At 43.2% G+C, this 18,201-nt stretch overlaps 1 protein-coding gene across 1 annotated transcript in view; it reads right to left on the bottom strand.

Moving 5' to 3' along the window:
* Positions 1 to 11,189, bottom strand: part of LOC101085439 (zinc finger protein 300) — a 53,773-nt gene extending 42,584 nt beyond the window's left edge. Inside the window, exon 1 of the mRNA XM_045036715.1 lies at positions 11,045 to 11,189. The gene's annotated coding sequence lies outside the window, so the exon portion shown is untranslated. The remainder of the gene's footprint in view (positions 1 to 11,044) is intronic.
* Positions 11,190 to 18,201: the final 7,012 nt, after the last annotated feature.

The raw sequence follows: 18,201 nt of genomic DNA, 5'->3' as shown, positions 1-18,201 counted from the left end.
GGAGCCTGCTTTGGATCCTGTGTCTCCCTCTCTCTGACCCTCCCCCACTTACACTTGCTCTCTCCCTCTCTCTCTCTCTCTCAAGAATAAATATTTTTTAAAAATTGTAAGTACTGTATAACCTACCAGTATGATTCGGAGTATGTTGTATTGTGTACCATTTCTGTATGTTTCACCTCGTGATAGAATAGTAAGAAATACTTTAATAAGGATTTTATAATTCAGAAATGTAGAGACTTTTTTCAGAAAGAATAATTCATTTTTACAAATAAAATCCATTCCGTGGTGGGCAGTAGATATGCTATAAATTTCTATGTGAATATCGGTGGCATTAGAAGTCAACTTGTTCCTAATTTATTAATTAGAGACAGAGCTTCATTCTTCTGAAGTGAGTTTTAGTAGAGGTTTAGGAATACAGAAAAAAAAATGTGAGGTAGTGTGAGAGCTCTCATTCGGGAGCCAGCTAGATCTAGATTGTGGATTTGCTTTGAGTCTTACGGTCTCTTCTGTGAATTAGAATAGTGCTGTGATTTCTTGGGTTATTGCAAGGATTACACAATGCAATACATGTATGGTGCTCATAAGATGTTAGCTGTGTTTAGATTTTTCAAGTGTATAATTGGAGTTCCCATTGTAATTAGACAAGGGAAACAATTCACTGTGATCAGGGCTTTGATGGAAGGAGATAGGACTGTGGGGGTTGCATGCATCATTCTTTTTCATTCTTAGAAGCAAGCGTATGGGCCTGGAACCACCACCCTGCATTGTTCTGTATTAAGTCATTTTGTTTAGAGGTTGCTTCTACAAGTGTACTACTAATGTCACAAAAACTAAAATAGGTGACATTGGCCTAGTTCTCTGGGAGTGAGAAAACTGATGTCAAAGCCTGGAAGGATGGTGACAAACTGGCAAAACGTACGGTAACATTGTCTCCTCTACATAAGCCTACTGTGCTGACAGCTCTAGAAGATATTAGAAAACAGAGTGTTAGTAATATTTGCCGGTTGATATTTGCTGGTTGATACTTGCTGCCTTTGGCAAGCTATGATAAAAAAGAGAGAAACTCAGGCAAAATCAATGATTGACAAGCCAAAATGAAAGCAAATAGAGTCCAGACATTTGGGGTCTTACAGAGTTCAAGAAAAACCAACTATTCTAGACTTCATATAAGAACAGAATGTTTTAAAAGACTTTAAACTTTAAACTTTAGACTTTAAACTTTAAACATCAACAACCTGATAAACCTTTTCAGTGAAATAAAGGGACTCGGAAAAAAGATCCTGTTAAGAGGCTGAAATCTCATTCAGGTCTGAGATCTTCAAAGTTACAGCCTCATCTGCCACCCCAGCTCTATGGTACAGAAGCTCATCTTTAGTCAGCTGCAGCTAAGAAGATGGACTTCCATGCCCAACCTAGCTCCTGCTTCTATGTAGAGGCTCAGCCCACGGCAAGGAAGGCCAAGTATACTGGGGCTCTGACCCCACCCCCCATGCTCTAGCCTGTAGGGCACATGTTCTGTCCAGGGCCACGACGAAAAGACGGCAAACTCTCATTCTACCAGGCCCCACTTAGAAGGCAAAGGTTCTATCCTGGAAGGAGTGAATCAGAAAGACCTTGGGTCTCCATTCCTCCCCCTAAATCCCACCTGTAGGGTTGAGTTTCCATGTCAAGAGGAGAAGTCCTGGAGTTTCCTCAGCTCCACTTGTAGGACACACGTCACTCCAGGAAAAACAGGCTGTCCCTTCCACCTCCCCTATTGCTCCAATGCAATAGATTAGACACCTGTCCAGAGGGAAGGCAAGAAGGGAAGGCTGGAAGCTCCACAGAAGGAACTGACTTTGGTCCATAGTGTGGAGGAATGCATGACTTAGGCATTGTTGAAAATAGAGATACTAGTTGTAAGCAATTCCAGTTCTAACAGTTCTATAAAACAAGTAATAACAAATGAAACAGCAGGCCATCCAGGAGTTTAACGGAAAGAACCACAGAAATAGCTTAAAAAGGGCCTTGTAAGATAATAGTTACAATAGTCCCTGTCCAGAAGGCTGGGTGCATGTCTAGGTATCACACACACATCAAGGACCAGCCAGAGCAGGCATGTGAAAGGCACTAGTCACTGACTAAACATGGGGAAGACTTGAAGGAGTCCCCCAAGTCATACGCAGATCCATTAACAAAGAGTAGAAGCCTTACTGGCTCAAGAGGCTTAATTAAGCACAACCTCTGACTGGCTAAACATTAAGTTTTTTGAGCCAGAGTGACTTCTGGGAAAGCACATAGGAGAACTGAGCAGTGATGTCAGAGGCTACACACTGTAGGGGAAAATAGACTCCACAAAATTAGCCCAGGGAAGCCATTAAGCAAACCAACAAAATTAACAAAACAGAGCAACATCAATAAGCCCTGAGAGGGGTGCATCATAATCCAAAGTGGCTACACAGTATTATCTCAAAAGCTATGAGCGATACAAAGAAACAGTACTATAACCCTATACAGGAAAAACAGTGACAATAGAAACTACTTTGAGGAGGCCCAGATTTTGAACTTATATGGCAAAGATTCCAAAGAAGATACTATATTTTCAAAAAGCTAAAGGAAATTATGACAGTAAATCATCAAATAGAAAATATCAATAGATAAAAATTATTTGAAAAAGCCAGGTAGAAATTCTGGTGTTGAAAGGTACAGTCCCTGAAATGAAGATTCACTATAAGGGCTCAAAAGTAAATTTAAGTCGGCAGGAGAATTAGGAAAATTGAAGATAGGTCATTAGTATACAATCTGAAAAAAGAAAGGGAAAAACAAAGAATGAAGAAACTGAGCTTTCTTGTCAGACATAGAAAAATCTTGGAAGTTGTCAATCCCATTTTTACAACAAGAAAAACAATCTGAACAAACTGGAAATCAACAACTCTTCTTGGATCTTGTAGAGAATTGAAGTCACAGGACAGACCACTACCATGAAAACTAGAGAGAAAGGCAGATACTCAGAGGTTGTAGGGAGATGATGGCTAAAGGGTATCGAATGTCTTTCTGAGGTGGTAGCTACACGTGTCTGTGAATACCCTGAAACCACTGAATTGTACACTTTGAATGGGTGAATTGTATGATATACAAACTATATCTCCATAAATCTGTTTTTGAAAATTGAATTGTTGGGGGGCACCTGGGTGGCTCAGTCAGCTAAGCGTCTGACTTCAGCTCAGGTCATGATCTCATTGCTCATGAGTTCAAGCCCCGCATCAGGCTCTGTGCTGACAGATCAGAGCCTAGAGCCTGTTTTAGATTCTGTGTCTCCCTCTCTCTCTCCCCCTCCCCTGCTCAAGTTCTCTCTCTCTCGCTTTCCAAAATAAATAATCATTTTAAAAAATGAATTGTTGGATCTCTAACATAAAGAGATATATTTTACAGTTCCAAAGAGGGGAGAAGAAAGAAATTATAGGGGAATAGGGAGGTATTTGTGTGTGTCCTCTTGGTTTGGTCAAAAGACAAAATTATGTAAAGCAACAATTGTAACACTGTATTGTTGGGTTTCAACCTATAGAAACATATGTGACAACAATAGCAGGAAGTAGGGGGAGTGGAGCAAATTTTCTATATATCATTGGGATTAAATTAATATTAATCTGAAGGATATTATGATAAATTAAGAAACACTCTAAGCCCTAGAGTAACCACTGAGGAAATAACAAATAGTTTAAAAATCAGTAGAAACTCTGCCCTCAAGAATGGAGAGCATATGGGGCACCTGGGTGGCTCAGTCGGTTAAGCGTCCGACTTCGGCTCAGGTCATGATCTTGTGGTCTGTCTGTGGGTTCGAGCCCTGCATCAGGCTCTGTGTTGACAGCTCAGAGCCTGGAACCTGCTTCGGATTCTGTGTCTCCCTCTCTCTCTGTCCCTCCCTGATCGTGCTCTGTCTCTCTCTCTCTCAAAAATAAATAAAGATTAAAATAATAATAATAATAATAATAATAATAATAAAAGAATGGAGAGCATAACTTCTCAGTCCTTAAGTGTGTGCTGTGCAGTGGCTTCCAAACTGGATAGTGTAGAAAGAGAGGGGGAAAGAGTAACTTTGCAGTGGAGAAGTATGACAAATGCTGCCTCAGACACATCAATGTTGATATCAACACTGGTAAGTCATGTTGATACCACATCCCTTGCTATGATGTGAAATGGCGCTTGGCTTCTGTCATCTTCCTAAAATGCATAACTGCAGTCCAAGCATGAGAAAAATATCAGAAAACTCTCAATAGAAGGACATTCCACAAAGTTCCTGACCAGTCCTTCTCGAGACTGTCAAGGTTGTAAAAATAAGGAAAGTCACAGAAACTGCCTCCACCAAGAGGAGCCTGAGGAGACATGATGACTAATACAGTGTCCTAGAGGGTATCCTGGAACAGAAAAAGGACATCAGATAAAAGCTAAAGAAATCGGAATAAAGCATGGGCTTCGGTTAATAATAATGTATCAACATCGGTTCATTTATTGTACCATAGAATACAAATGTACCATAGAATATAATAAGTTGTTTTTTTTTTAATCTGAGAGAGAGCGAGAGCAGTAGGAAGAGGGGCAGAGAGAGAGAGCATGGAGCCCAGCGCAGGGCTCCATCCCACAACTCTGGGATTGTGATGGGAGCCAAAACCAACTCAGATGCTCAGCCAGCTGAGCCACCCAGGTGCCCCATAATGTAATATGTTAATAAAAGGGAAACTACTTCGGATAATGGAATCAACAGCATATAAAATCTTGACTATCAATCTACATACTGCAGAATGCACAAATGGTATCCTCCAGAAAAGGAATCATCTGCTAGAAGTTCTCGAGAAAGCCCTGGGACATGGAACAGAATTTAGAACGACAAGGCAGGGTAGGAGGTTTCCGGCCCCCTTCCTTTTTTATTAGAAGTTACTTGGGAAGCATCCTGACAGCTCCCCATCCACAAGATGTGATGAAAAAAGACAGAGTCGGCAAGATTGGGAAGACCTAAGTGTGAAGATTTGAGTGCGGCATACCTGGAGAAGAAGTTGGCGTGGAGAATGGCATGGAGTGTGAGTCATGCTCTGAAGAGAGGATGTCCAAAGGGTGGGATGATGTGTCTAGGTGAGACGCATGAGAGAGCAAGGTTTTGTACAATGTGTTTCTGTGAGGTTAGATGGAACTCACCATGTGAATGGAGGCAGTGCAGGGGAAATGTGGCAAGGTGGGTACCGTGAGTCTGGGATTCGAGTGAGAGCGATTTTAGAAACATTTTGAAGCTGAGGGTCTTACCCTCCCTTCACCTCACAGAACAGCACATTCCCCTGGGTTAGACAAACGCTGATGAGAGACCCAGGCCTCCGTCTCTTTGTTTCCCCAGGTGGCCAGTTTTCCTTCTGGGCCTGGTTGGCTGCAGGACAGATTCTGCTGGGTCTTCTCTTCTTCCAGGGAGCTCTACATAAATGTTCATAGCAGCATTATTCCTAATAGCCGAAAGGTAGAAAGAGCCTGACTGTCCACAAACTGATGGATGATAAATCAAATCCGGCATATCCATATGATGGAATATTGTTTGGCCATGAAAAGAATTAAGTACTGATACATACCACAACATGGATGAACCTTGAAAACATTATGCCAAGTGGGACAAGGACCACACGTTGCAATATTTCACTTATATGAAATGTCTCAATTGGGCAAATTCAGGGTCAAAGTATATTGGTGGTTGTCTAGAGGTGGGAAGGTTGGGGAGATACAGAGAGTAACTGCTAATGGGTTTGGGGGGGAGTTTGGTGAAAATATTCTAAAAATGATTATGGTGATAGTTGCACCACAATAAAACCGTATAAATATATACTTTATAGGGGTGCCTGCATGGCTCAGTTGGCTGAGCATCCGACTCTTGATATCAGCTCAGGTCATGATCTCGTAGTCATGAGATGGAGTTCTGCATTGGGCTCCGTGCTGAGTGTGGAGCCTGTCTGAGATTCATTCATTCTCTCTCTCTCTCTCTCTCTCTCTCTCTCTCTCTGCCTCCTCCCCTGTTCACACACTCACATGCTCTCTCTCTCTCTCTCTCTCTCTCAAAATAAATAATTTTTAATGTATATGTTTTATATGGGTGAATTGTATGTATGTGAATCATATCTCAAGCTGTTCTATAAAAACGAAACCCAGATCTGGTGCTGGGTATGCTTGTTGCCACTGGAGTGTCACGGCTTCTAGGCCCTGTCAGCTGAGAGAGGAAAGAACTATATGTGTTTATACCAACTCCTGTATGTGCACAGGAATATCTCTGTGAATATCTCTCTGTGAATAGAGAGAATATCTGTGAATATCTCTCTCTGTATCCATCTGTGTCTACAGTAAGCCAAACATGATTTCACACTGTCTCTAGCTCTAATCCACTCGCACGTAGATCATGTTAGCCTTCCCTACATGCTTATCTATAACCTGTCACTGCAACAGTGGGAAACCTGGCTCCCCCACCTGACACTCATTTATTTAATTGTTCAATTCCGGTATACATGTGTAGTGGTTCAGCATTATTATCCTGTACCCCGTGGAAAACAACTTTAGCAACTAGGTACAGTGTTTATGTTTATTGGCCTCTACTCTTACTCTTCTACTCATTTCCCAAGTCCATCAGGCCAACACCTTTTCCCCTCACCCCTACAGTGAGGTTACTTCATACATGTGTAATACAGTTAGATTCTTTTGTCAAAGCCTAAACTCCATTGTGAAATCCTCCTACTGCTCAAATTATGTTGTTAATTGATTACATTCAAGTTCATGGTTTGTTCCTTAAAGTGCTATGGGTTTAGACAATTTCACAGTATACCCATCATTTTAATGTCACATAAAAGTTTCACACCCTGAAAATCCCCTGTGCTTCACCTATTCAACTCCCCCGACCCCTCTAAATTTCTGAGAACCATTGCTATTTGTATTGCCTGTATAGTTTCCTTTTCCGGAGTCCTATAAATGGAATCCTACGGTAAGTAGCCTTTGCAGCTTGGCTTCTGTCACTTAGCAATATGCATTTAATATGCATTCATGTTTTTGTGTGGCCTGATAACACATTTCTTTTGTTGCCGGATAATATTCCATTGCATGGATGTACCAGCTATTTTTAGTAGATTTTTTTATTTAGAGCAATTTTAGGTTCACAGAAAAATTGAGCACAAAGTACAGAGAGTCCCCACACAGTGCATAGCCTTACCTACTATTACTATCCTACACCGTGGCACATTTGTTACAATGGATGAACTTAGAGGAAACATCATAATCATTCAAAATCTATAGTGTTCACTCTTGATGCCCTGCACTCTGTAGGTTTTTACAAATGTAACATGACATGTATCCACCATTATATCATACAGAATAGTTTCATTGCCCTAAAAAATCCTTTGTTATGTGCCAATTCACCTTTCCCTCCCCTTAACCCCTGACAAACACTCATATTTTTCTTCTTTCTTTCTTTCTTTCTTTCTTTCTTTCTTTCTTTCTTTCTTTCTTTCTGTTTATTTTCAATTTACATCCAAGTTAGCATATAGTGCAACAATGATTTCACGAGTAGATTCCTTAGTGCCCCTTACCCATGTAGCCCATCCCCCCTCCCAGAATCCCTCCAATAACCCTCTGTTTGTTCTCCATACTTAAGAGTCTCTTATGCTTTTGTTCCCCTTCCTGTTTTTATATTATTTTTGCTTTCCTTCCCTTATGTTCATCTGTTCTGTATCTTTAAGTCCTCATATGAGTGAAGTCATATGATTTTTGTCTCTCTCTGACTAATTTCACTTAGCATGATACCCTCTAGTTCCATCCACGTAGTTACAAATGGCAAGATCTCATTCTTTTTGACTGCTGAGTAATACTCCATTGTGTATATATACCACATCTTCTTTATCCATTCATCCATCGATGGACATTTGGGGTCTTTTCATACTTTGGCTATTGTTGATAGAAGCACTGACTGATCTTTTTACTGCATCCAGAGTTTTGGCTTTTCCAGAATGTCATATAATTGGAATCATACAGTATATAGCCTTTTCAGGTTGGCCTCTTTCACTTGGTATATGCATTTAAAGTTCCTCTGTGTCTTTTCATGGCTTAATACCTCATTTCTTTTTAGTGCTGAATGACATTCCATTGTCTGGAAGTACCAGTTCTCTTCTATTCCTACTATCCCTACTATTCATTCCTATTATAGTGTATTTATTATATGCAGGTGCTGAATTTTGTTGAATGCATTTTCGGCATCTATACATATGATCACATGGTCTTTGTGATTCGGTCTGTTAATAAGATGCACGTGCACACAGGGGAAGGGCACAGAGAGAGGGAGAGAGAGAATTCCAAGCAGGCTCCGTGGCTTTGAGTGCAGAGCTCAACTCTGGGCTCTATCTCATGAACAAGGAGATCATTACCTGAGCCGAAATCAAAAGTCAGATGCTTAACCTACTGAGCCACCCAGGCATCCCGAAATATTTTTTTAAATATATGATTCGTAGTACTCCCTGATTCAGATTGGCTTGTCACAACAGGTACTAATGGGTATCTGTTTTTACTGACAAGTTTCCCAACAATTAAAGGAGCTCTGTTTTTCTAATAGCAAAAATATATGCTCATTGTGAGAAATCAGACATCCAACTGTAAAGAAGAAAATGAAAAGAAGCTGAATTCCACCACCCAGTAAACACTATTTAGACATTTAATGGATTATCCCTTCATATGTATAGAGATATTTAGAAAACTTGGGGCATTGCTTATATGTTTATAACTAGAGTTTTAGCAGTATACCATAGACATCTATCTAATTATATTAAAATGGCTTGATAATATTCTTCTTTATGGATGTAGCACAATATATTTAGCCAAACTCCTATTTGGAGGCCTGGTTTGTTTTCAGTTTTTCAGTAATCTAAACAATGCTGAGATAAACCTCTGGTTTCTGGATTAGGAGTTTAATATGCAATTTGAATTTAATCCACAAGGGGGAAGCAGACCACCATGAGTGGACAAGCTAAGTTTTAAAAGCAAACAACTAGAAAATTCTTTGGCATACATAAGCTCCTCCCAAGCTTGTGAGGTAGATATTAATATTTTCCCCCATTTTCTAGGTAAGGAAACTAGGTGGGGGGAGAGTAAGTGATGTAAGTGTACAGATTCTCACCACCCAGTGAGTGCTGTGGTGGGATTCAAAACTGCCTTCTGATTCCATAGAGCTGGCTCGCTTCATTCCCCTGCACTTCCAAAGCTGACAGCAATAAAGGATTCTCCCTACATTCAATTCAGTTCTAGGCACTGTGCTGGGACACCATGCAGAAATATATAGGAGAAGCCCTGCCCTTTAAGGGGTCATTATCAGGTGTGAGGACAGACTTCTACATAAATAACTGAAAGACTAAATGTCCACCAGAATGGAGAGAGCCCAGGAAGGCAAGAACGTTACTTTGCAGTAAGACGTAGCTTTATAAAAGAGGCATGGTAGCAGTAAGAGCTAAGGTTTAGTTACCATTTCCTCTGTAAGAGGCACCATGCTAAGTGCTTTATGTGCACTCGTTAGAAATTCCCCATAGACTTGGAAGGGATTATATCTTTTTCACAGGAAAGAAAATTGATGGTCAGAGAGTTAAGAAACTGGCTGTTTGTGAGAGAACACTGGAAATCGCATCCTTCATATCAGTTTGACAGGACCCAATAGGGATGGTGGGCTTTCAGCAGACAGAGCTCTGAAAGAGAATTCTAGGAGAGGAAACATGGAAATGAAGTCTTAGAGTCCAGAAATACAAGTACATTTGCAAATGCAAGGGGGTCGGTGTGCCTGGAGGTTGAAAGAGGAGGAATCTGAAGAGATCAAAACTAGAAGGAGAAAGCTGAGTCAGATTGGAGAAGTCTGGGAAGAGCGAGCCAAGGAGATCCTACTGGATTTCGTATTCAGGGGGGAACCAACCAAAGACAATGACATGACCCATGCTTTATAAAGATTAAATTGTTGGATTGCATAAGAAGACTAGTTAGGAGACTGTTAAAATAATCCTGGCCAAAGATAACCAGAGAAGGAGTGAGGACCAAAAGACATTACTGAGATAAAATCCACAGGATGTGACATCTCACTAGACGTTGGAGGGAGAGAGGAGAACAGTATGATTAAAGTTTCCATGTCTGGGCAACAGGGAGAAGGTGAATATATATTCCAGAAGAGGGGCTGCAGGGAGGGAAGAAGAGATGAGGTCACTTTTCTTATGTGAGATTGAGGGAGCTCTGGTGGAGATGCTCCCTGGGAAGCTCAAAATAGGAAGCTGGTGCTTTAGATATGGTACCTGAGAATCACAAGATGTGGCCCCAGGAACCAGCTAGGGAGAATTTATACTTAAGATTCCACAGGGGATGTTCTTACCCCAATAACCTGTAATTCCACTGCCAGATTTCTGTCACAGAAAAATAAAATCGCATGTGCACAAGGTGGATGAAGGATGTTCAGGCAGCATTGTCTGCGTCAGTGAAAGGATGGGTGAGGGGAGGAGCTAGCAAATAAACCATAAAACACCCACATTGTGCAGTGGTTAATAATTAATTAGATTAAAAATGCTAGCATGGACAGATTTCCCAAACATATAGTGGATGGGGAAAGCAAATTGTAGCACAATAATAATGTGTCATAATACTTATGGGAAAAAAAAGGTAAACCAAAAAAAAAAAAAAGCTGTCACATATATATTTTAAGCAATGCATGTGTAGGCAGAGAGAAAAGTCTGGAAGAATAAACCTACTGCTAATTATGCTAGAAAAGAGTTGTGACAAAAATGGAAAGCAGAAAGGGTGGAATGGGATTGTCACCTTAGTTATCAAGTTTTAATTTTATAAGAATGTAATCATGTATTACTTATATGAATAAAAATTCTCGAACTGTTCAAAAATATATAGATCCAGTGGGACTATGAGAGAAAGGAAAAGACAGGGACAGATTCTAAGGCTCAAGGTAGGGCAGTATTATTGGGAACAGTGAGAGAAGTTTCTGGAAGTGCAAGTGGCGGGGGAGGGGATCCTCCACACTCACCAATTCCGGAGCAGAGGCCAGCAGGATGAGCCCTGTGAGTTCGGCTAGTTTTCAACACCTTTCAATTACGGCCACAAGTTCCTGTGTCCTTGAAAGGTCACCACGTCCTACCACTTGCCTTGGAACTAGATGGTGTTTGTGCTGTTCTTTCTGAATTGTAAATATCCTCAGACTTTTTATCCAGTTCTTGTGTTTGGACATACCCTCCCTTTCCCAGAAATTCCACAGGGTTCTTGGTATTCTCATTCCAGTTCTTCAAACTGTCTATGAAACCTACTTCCTCTTATTCCAGCCCCAGCCCATACCAGCCACATCTTTTTCCCCATTCAAAAATATTCCCATTCCAGGCTACTTGCTGTGGGAGGCTTTTAATGGAATTTCTCAAGGGACACTCGGCATAGGTGTAGCTAACACTGAGTGAGCATGTGGAGGTGCCAGGCACAGTGCTAACCTTCATAGAAGTACCTCGTTTAATCCTTCCAACAACCTAGTAGATAAGTACTATTATAACCCTCATTTCAGTTGAGACCTGGTGTGTGGTGGTAATCATGTCGTGAGTGGGTGAGTAAGTGAGAGAGAGTGAGAGAGAGAGAGAGAGAGAGAGAGAGAGAGAGAGAGAGTGTGTGTGTGTGTGTGTGTGTGTGTGTCACTGTGTGAATTTGTCCTAAGGGATTGAATAGCAGGTGTGGTGATTGGGGAGGCATGAGGGACTGGACTGGGAACAAATGCTCAAATGCTCAGGGGGGTTCAGTTTGCCAAGGGCCTTTATAGCCATTATTTCATTTGATTTCACCACAGTGCTCTAATGATGGTGGTCATTAGGGAAAATAATGAGCTGAGTCAAGCTTAATTCCCTTAAAGTGGCAACTATGGGGTCAAGGGTTCTTAGGGCCCATTAACCCACCGTGCAGCCTGGAGCAAATCTACAAGGGGGTGGATGTAGACAGATTGTGTGCTCTCTGTGGCTTCTTTTGACCCCGCTCTTAAAGGAGCATTGACTTTCTAACCGCCACTCCTCCTAGTCTGGAAACTCTTGGCCAGGCGCCCCCTGCTCTCCAAGCCCGCCCATCCCAGAAGATAAAGCTAAGTGGCAGAGGAGCCAGTTTCCTGGGGTTAATAAACAGGCTGTTTATAGCCTAGAGCAGTCACGGGGCAGGAACAGGCAGGCTGGGAGGTCATGCTCTTTCTGACTGTTGAGGTTTCTCATAAACATGCCCCCGTCAACCTTTTGGGATTCAAGAACAACTCTGGGCCCATTGCCCTCTCCTCCCTTCCTTCTTTCTCCCTGTGATGGCTCTCCTCCTCTTTCCTTTCTCCTCTCCTATCCCCTTCCATCACCCTTTCTTCCATAATGAAAAGAGGATCCATTTTCACATTAGACACACTTGATAACTTTGGGTAGGCAATTCATCCCTCTGAGTCTCGGTTTCCTCCCTTGTACAATGGGGGTCATAATGGGGCCCTCCTCAAAGAATATGCATGGGAGAAGGTGCCCAGCACTGTGTTTAGCACACACAATGGGTATTTAAAATCTGTTTGCCCTTCCCTTTTCCCCCTCCACCCATCCCATCTCCCTAATCCTGGCCCCCACCCATGTTGTTTACATTCTTCTTGGGAGGAGAATAGAATAGACCATAAATAGGTAGATAAAAATAAATGAATGAGATCACTTAAAATTGTGAAAAGAAATAAAAGAATAACAAAACAAAGTGATGTGAGGAAGGAGGCTTTTTCTGTCTGCTGTCCTCAGGATAAAGTCCAAGGTCATCAAAGCCCATCTCCATCTGCCCTTGTTTACCTCTCCAGCCTTACCTTGAGTCACTTTTCTCCTTGAACTCTCTGCTTTAGCCATGAGGAACACGGAGTATAAAAGCTGGAAGAGGTTAGTCAGTCTTCGATCCAGTGGTTCCTTCAACCCCACTCTTTCCCATGTCTCACCCATGAAGGAGTCCTCCTGCTCCTGCCCAGATTACTAGTTACTTCCACCTGGAAGCCAGCCATGCAGCCACTCATCTGAGTTAGGTTTCCCTTTCTGTGCTGCCACTTTCCCCTGTGAGAGTGTCCATCACCCTGCACAGCTGGTTTGTCTTCACCTCGCCACCAGACTGTAAGCCTCTTGTGGGCAAGAATCTCTTGTTCACTCTGAGTCCTCAGCAGTAAGCATAGTGCATAGCACATAGTAAGTGCTTAACAAACACCTGTTGTTTACTAATGTGCTTGTGGAATACTTAGTTTAGTAAGTTTAAGAGCTCAGTAAGATGAGGAAAAGGCACTGACAAGGCATGGCTCTGGAGACAAAGAATGAATTGGAAGGGGTAGAAAAAACCTCCTCAGTTCTTAGAGTTCTTGCTCTAGTTTCTTCCTGTTCCAACGATCTATCAGCACTCCCTAAAAGGCTTACTGAGCAAGCAAGGCTGAAAGTGTGGACCCCATTTAACACCTTCCAGGGGGAAGGTCACACCCTAGAGGGGTGGCTCTGCTTTGGCTGAAGTTACCCAGCCAGCTGGTGGTAGAGTGTGTCTTAATAAGGTTAGGGCCCAGAGGCGCGGGGCTCAACCTCTTCATCTTGCAGGGGATGTGGATGGCAGTGGTGATATGCAGACTCTGAACTAAGTGCCTCACTCATTTCAAATCAAAATAACCATTTGAGGGTGATGGTACCCACAAAGAAAGAGACAATATGATTTACCCACAGTCCACCCTCACCCTATAACCCACCCCTGACTGGGCAGACTCTCCTGGGCACCACCGCATTTATCTTCATGGACTCCTCCCCTGGGGTCAGTTCATGAGAAATGGCACATCACAGACTGCCTGGGATGGACAAAGCCCCAGAATTCTGTTTTCCTCGTTTCAGAGTTGGAGGGATTGCAAGGTTCAGAGAGAAGGGACTAGTCTATGGGACATACTAAGATAGGATCAGGACTCCAGACTCTCACTCCAAAACCTTCTCAAGTATACCTCACAAGCCCCCTTGGCATGAACCTTCTGAGTTGGGGAAGGGGTAGGAATGATACAGACCTGACCTGGCCTTTTCTTGGCTGTGGTCACGTTGGGAGAAGAGGGAGGGAGGGGCAGTGAGAAGCTACCCACCTCATCTTGTTTGCTCTAGAGTTTATTAGTTCCTTCTAGTCCCCATTGGTTTTGTGCATTGTTAGTTAACCCACAGGAAGTAGGATATGGGTTGTTCACTGTTAAGTGACTATTTATGAAGGTTGTTATTCTTCTCCAACACTATAGTCTCCCAGCCCAACAATAACCTAGAAAGGATGGAGGTGGGTGGTGTGAGGCTAGCAGAGACATAGGTAGGGCTCACTACTACTGAGAAATGGCAAAAAGAGTTTGGGGTTCTAGAAAGATATAAGGAATCCCAGAGAAAGGAAGGGCCGTTTTGACTGAAAACTTGGAACTGTATCCAGCCTGGTGTGACTCTTAGAGATGCCTGAATTTGCTGTGGGGCCCTGGACAAATCACTCAGCCTCTCAGATGAGGGCCAATCGAATGAGATAGTCTGCAGGGGCTCATTATCTTTTTACAAGTCTCCCTCCAACTAAGCAGGCTTTGGAGTGAGAGGGAATCACTGACTCCCATGTCAGGAAAGCTCAACAAACCTGGTATTTGCCAGGCCAGGTCCTGGTAAAGTTTAATTGGGAGATCTTCAGAAAAGAGTTAACGTAGCAGGACTGCTATGCTTAGAAAAATCTGCTTGCACAGTTGGCCCTTGGGTTGGCATTTGGGAACTTCAGTTTCAGTTTTTCAGGAGGATTTCCACTATTCCCAGAACTGATAAGAGTAGGTCACCGGGCCCAAACTGTTTATACAAACAGTGTGGTTTATGCTGAGCACCTGCCTTCCTTCTGGAAGTCTGGAATTTTGGCACATGCTAAACAGATGATGCCTCCATGGCCAGCCCCCAGTAAAAGCCGTGGGCACTTAGTCTCTAATGAGCCTCCCTGGCAGACAACATATTACATGTGTTGCCACTGTTCATTTAGAGGAATTAAGCACATACTGTGACTCAGCTGGGAGAGGACTCTTGGAAGCCTGTGCCTGGTTTCCTCCAGACTTTGTCCCATGCACATTTTTCCTTTGCTGATTTTGCTTTGTGACTTTTCACTATAATAAGTCATAGCATGAGTGTGACTATATGCTGAGTTCCGTGAGTCCTCCTCCTGAATCACTGAACCTGGATGTGATCTTGGGGACTTCAGACAGGAGATAAGCCTGGATTGCTTTTCTTTCTATTTCCCTTCCCTTCCCTTCCCTTCCCTTCCCTTCCCTTCCCTTCCCTTCCCTTCCCTTCCTTTCCCTTCCCTCCCCTCCCCTCCCCTCCCCTCCCCTCCCCTCCCCTCCCCTCCCCTCCCCTCCCCTCCCCCCTTTCTTTCTTTCTTTCTTTCTTTCTTTCTTTCTTAGAGAGAGAGAGAGAGAGAGAGAGAGGGCACAAGTGAGCAAGGGGCAGAGAAAGAGAGGGAGAGAGAGAGAAGTGGGGCTCACCCGAAGCTGGGCTCGAGCTCACCCAGATGCGGGACTTGTCCTCAAGGACCATGAGATCATGACCTGAGCTGAAGTCAAATGTTTAACCAACTGAGCCACCCAGGCGCCCCAGGAGATAAGCCTGGATTTCACAGACAACCATAATCCTTTACCAATCTCATGATTATATAGCCTAAACCAGGACTGTCCAATAGAAATATAACATCTCTAATATGTAATTTTACGTAATTTTAAATTTTCTATCAGTCATATTTTAAAATGTAAAAAGAAACAAGTGAAATAAATGTCAAGAATACATTTTCTCTAACCTAATCTATAAAATATTAATATTTTAACATGTAACGATACAAACATTTATTGGGGTATTTTACATTCTCTTTTTCATACTAAGTCTTCTTTTTTTTTTTCAACGTTTATTTTTGGGACAGAAAGAGACAGAGCATGAACAGGGGAGGGGCAGAGAGAGAGGGAGACACAGAATTGGAAACAGGCTCCAGGCTCTGAGCCATCAGCCCAGAGCCTGATGCGGGGCTCGAACTCCTGGACCGCGAGATCGTGACCTGGCTGAAGTCGGACGCTTAAGCGACTGTGCCACCCAGGCGCCCCTCATACTAAGTCTTCTAAAACCAGTGTGTATTTTACACACGTAGCCCATCTCAATTTGGACTAGCCACCTTCCAGGCACTCACTAGCCACACCTGGCTGGTGGCTGCCATGTTGGACAACACAGCCTTAGAGATTAAAGGCAAGAGCTCTGGAGACAAAATACCTGGGTCAGAATCCTGGTTCTACCACCTATCAAACTGCATGACCTTAAGCAAAGCTACTTAGCCTCTCTACGTATTAGTTTCTTCATCTGCAAAATGGCCATAATGATGTTGCCTACTTCATGAGGCTGCAGGGATTTTCCAAAAAGCTAACACATCTAAGGCAATACCTGGTATATACAGGATGCTGGGGGCTGGCTGTTACTCTTACTGTCCAACAATAAGATCAACTCGTCCAGCTTCTTACTCCACAGATGAGGAAACCAGTGCCCAGAGTTTGAAAGGCCCACGTTTCAAAAGTAGGGGCTCTAGCTACGTCTCTTGAAGAACTCCCTGTCTCTAGGCTGACACTGAGATTGGATCAGCTAGTTATTTAGGCAACCGGCAGCAACAGGGCCACACCTGGGTTCTGCAATCCCTTCTGGATTGCAAAAGAGGGCTACCGTTTGAAATTGGCACTGAGGTGATGGGAGCTGGCCCTCCCTTCTGCTGCCCCCATCTGGACCCATCAGTTGGGCTGGCTGACCCCATCACCAAGGCCAGTGCTTACTCAGCAGTGATAGGGCTGGCTTCCATTGTTTTGGCTTTTTATAGCCCCTCTTGTTTATTAACTCATGTTCTATCTTCCTCAGAGACAGAGAGCATCAGTACTTTTTAAAAACCTCCTTTAAGTCATCTGTGGTCCCCGTCTACCCACCAAATAGTAAGCTCCCTATTTATGTCTCCAAAAAGGATGGAGAAGAGGCACTGGGTGCCCATTTGTCTGGGACTCTGGAGAGCACATTCTCAGGCTGGAAACACAACTGGCTTATGATTCCTCTACGGCATCTGTTTCCACCCTTCCTCTCCTGAAACTCAATGCAAATCATTTACTCTCCTGTGATAACTCAGTAACTCACATGTCTCGAATCTTACTAGCAGCTAGAATCAGACCAGTTTTGTCTGCTCAAACTGTTAGCACGTGTTGACCTGAAGTTCCACTTATTCTATATGCTAAGTAGCATTTTATGTAACATTCATTTATTTAATATTTACTGAGCATCTACCATGTAGGAAGCCCTGTGCAAAGTTTTGGGAATGAAGCTCTTGTGGACCTTGTGACTTAGTGTAGAAAGTAAACAAGAAATGATGATAAAGGACAACAAAGGGTTGATATAGAAAGTATCAGATGCTCTAGGAACAATACTAAAGCAAGGGGACCTGAATAAAAGTGGAGACCTGAAAAATGGTAGGAGAGAACCAGTTAAGGAGAGAATGTGGAGTGCTCCAGGCAGGGGGGACAGCCTAGACAAAACCTGGAGGCAAGAGAGAATGGCACATTGGAAGAACTGAAAAAAGGTCTAGCACAGCCGGGGTAGAATGAGAGGAGTGCGGCTGGATTTTGAGGACATTGTCTGAAGCGTTAAGGAATTTGGACTTTAACCTGAGAGCAAGAGGAAACAGCCCAGTGGAGAATAACATCTTTCAAAACATAGGGTTCTGGGAACAAATCAGCCAAATGAGCTAAAAATGTGGGTGGTGAAAAGGCGGGGGCGTACTCTTTTCATGTTTGTCTTCGTCTTCTTGGTGGGAAGTCTCAGCCCTCTTTTGAAAGCAGTGTGCTGGCTATCCTCAGTGCCAGGCCGTGCTCGCCTGACCCCCAGCCCACTGTCCGTGAAGCTAGTACTCCTGAGTCTGGTGCAGCACAGGCCTTCCTCAGACCCTTAGAACTGTAGAGCCACAAAGACCATCCATATGAGACACTGTCAAAGACTCTGAGGCCCAGAGAAGGAAAGTAATCTGTGTGCGGCCCCACAGTAAGCCTCAGGCCTCTGGCTTCTTCTTCTTTCCCCCCGAAGACAGTGAACACCAGGTCTGGGACTAGGATGAGGCAAGTCAGGCACACGGAGTACAAAA

Source organism: Felis catus, chromosome A1 (assembly GCF_018350175.1).
Source record: "Felis catus isolate Fca126 chromosome A1, F.catus_Fca126_mat1.0, whole genome shotgun sequence".
NCBI classification, from domain to species: domain Eukaryota; kingdom Metazoa; phylum Chordata; class Mammalia; order Carnivora; family Felidae; genus Felis; species Felis catus.
This window is presented reverse-complemented; position numbering and strand designations above follow the sequence as displayed.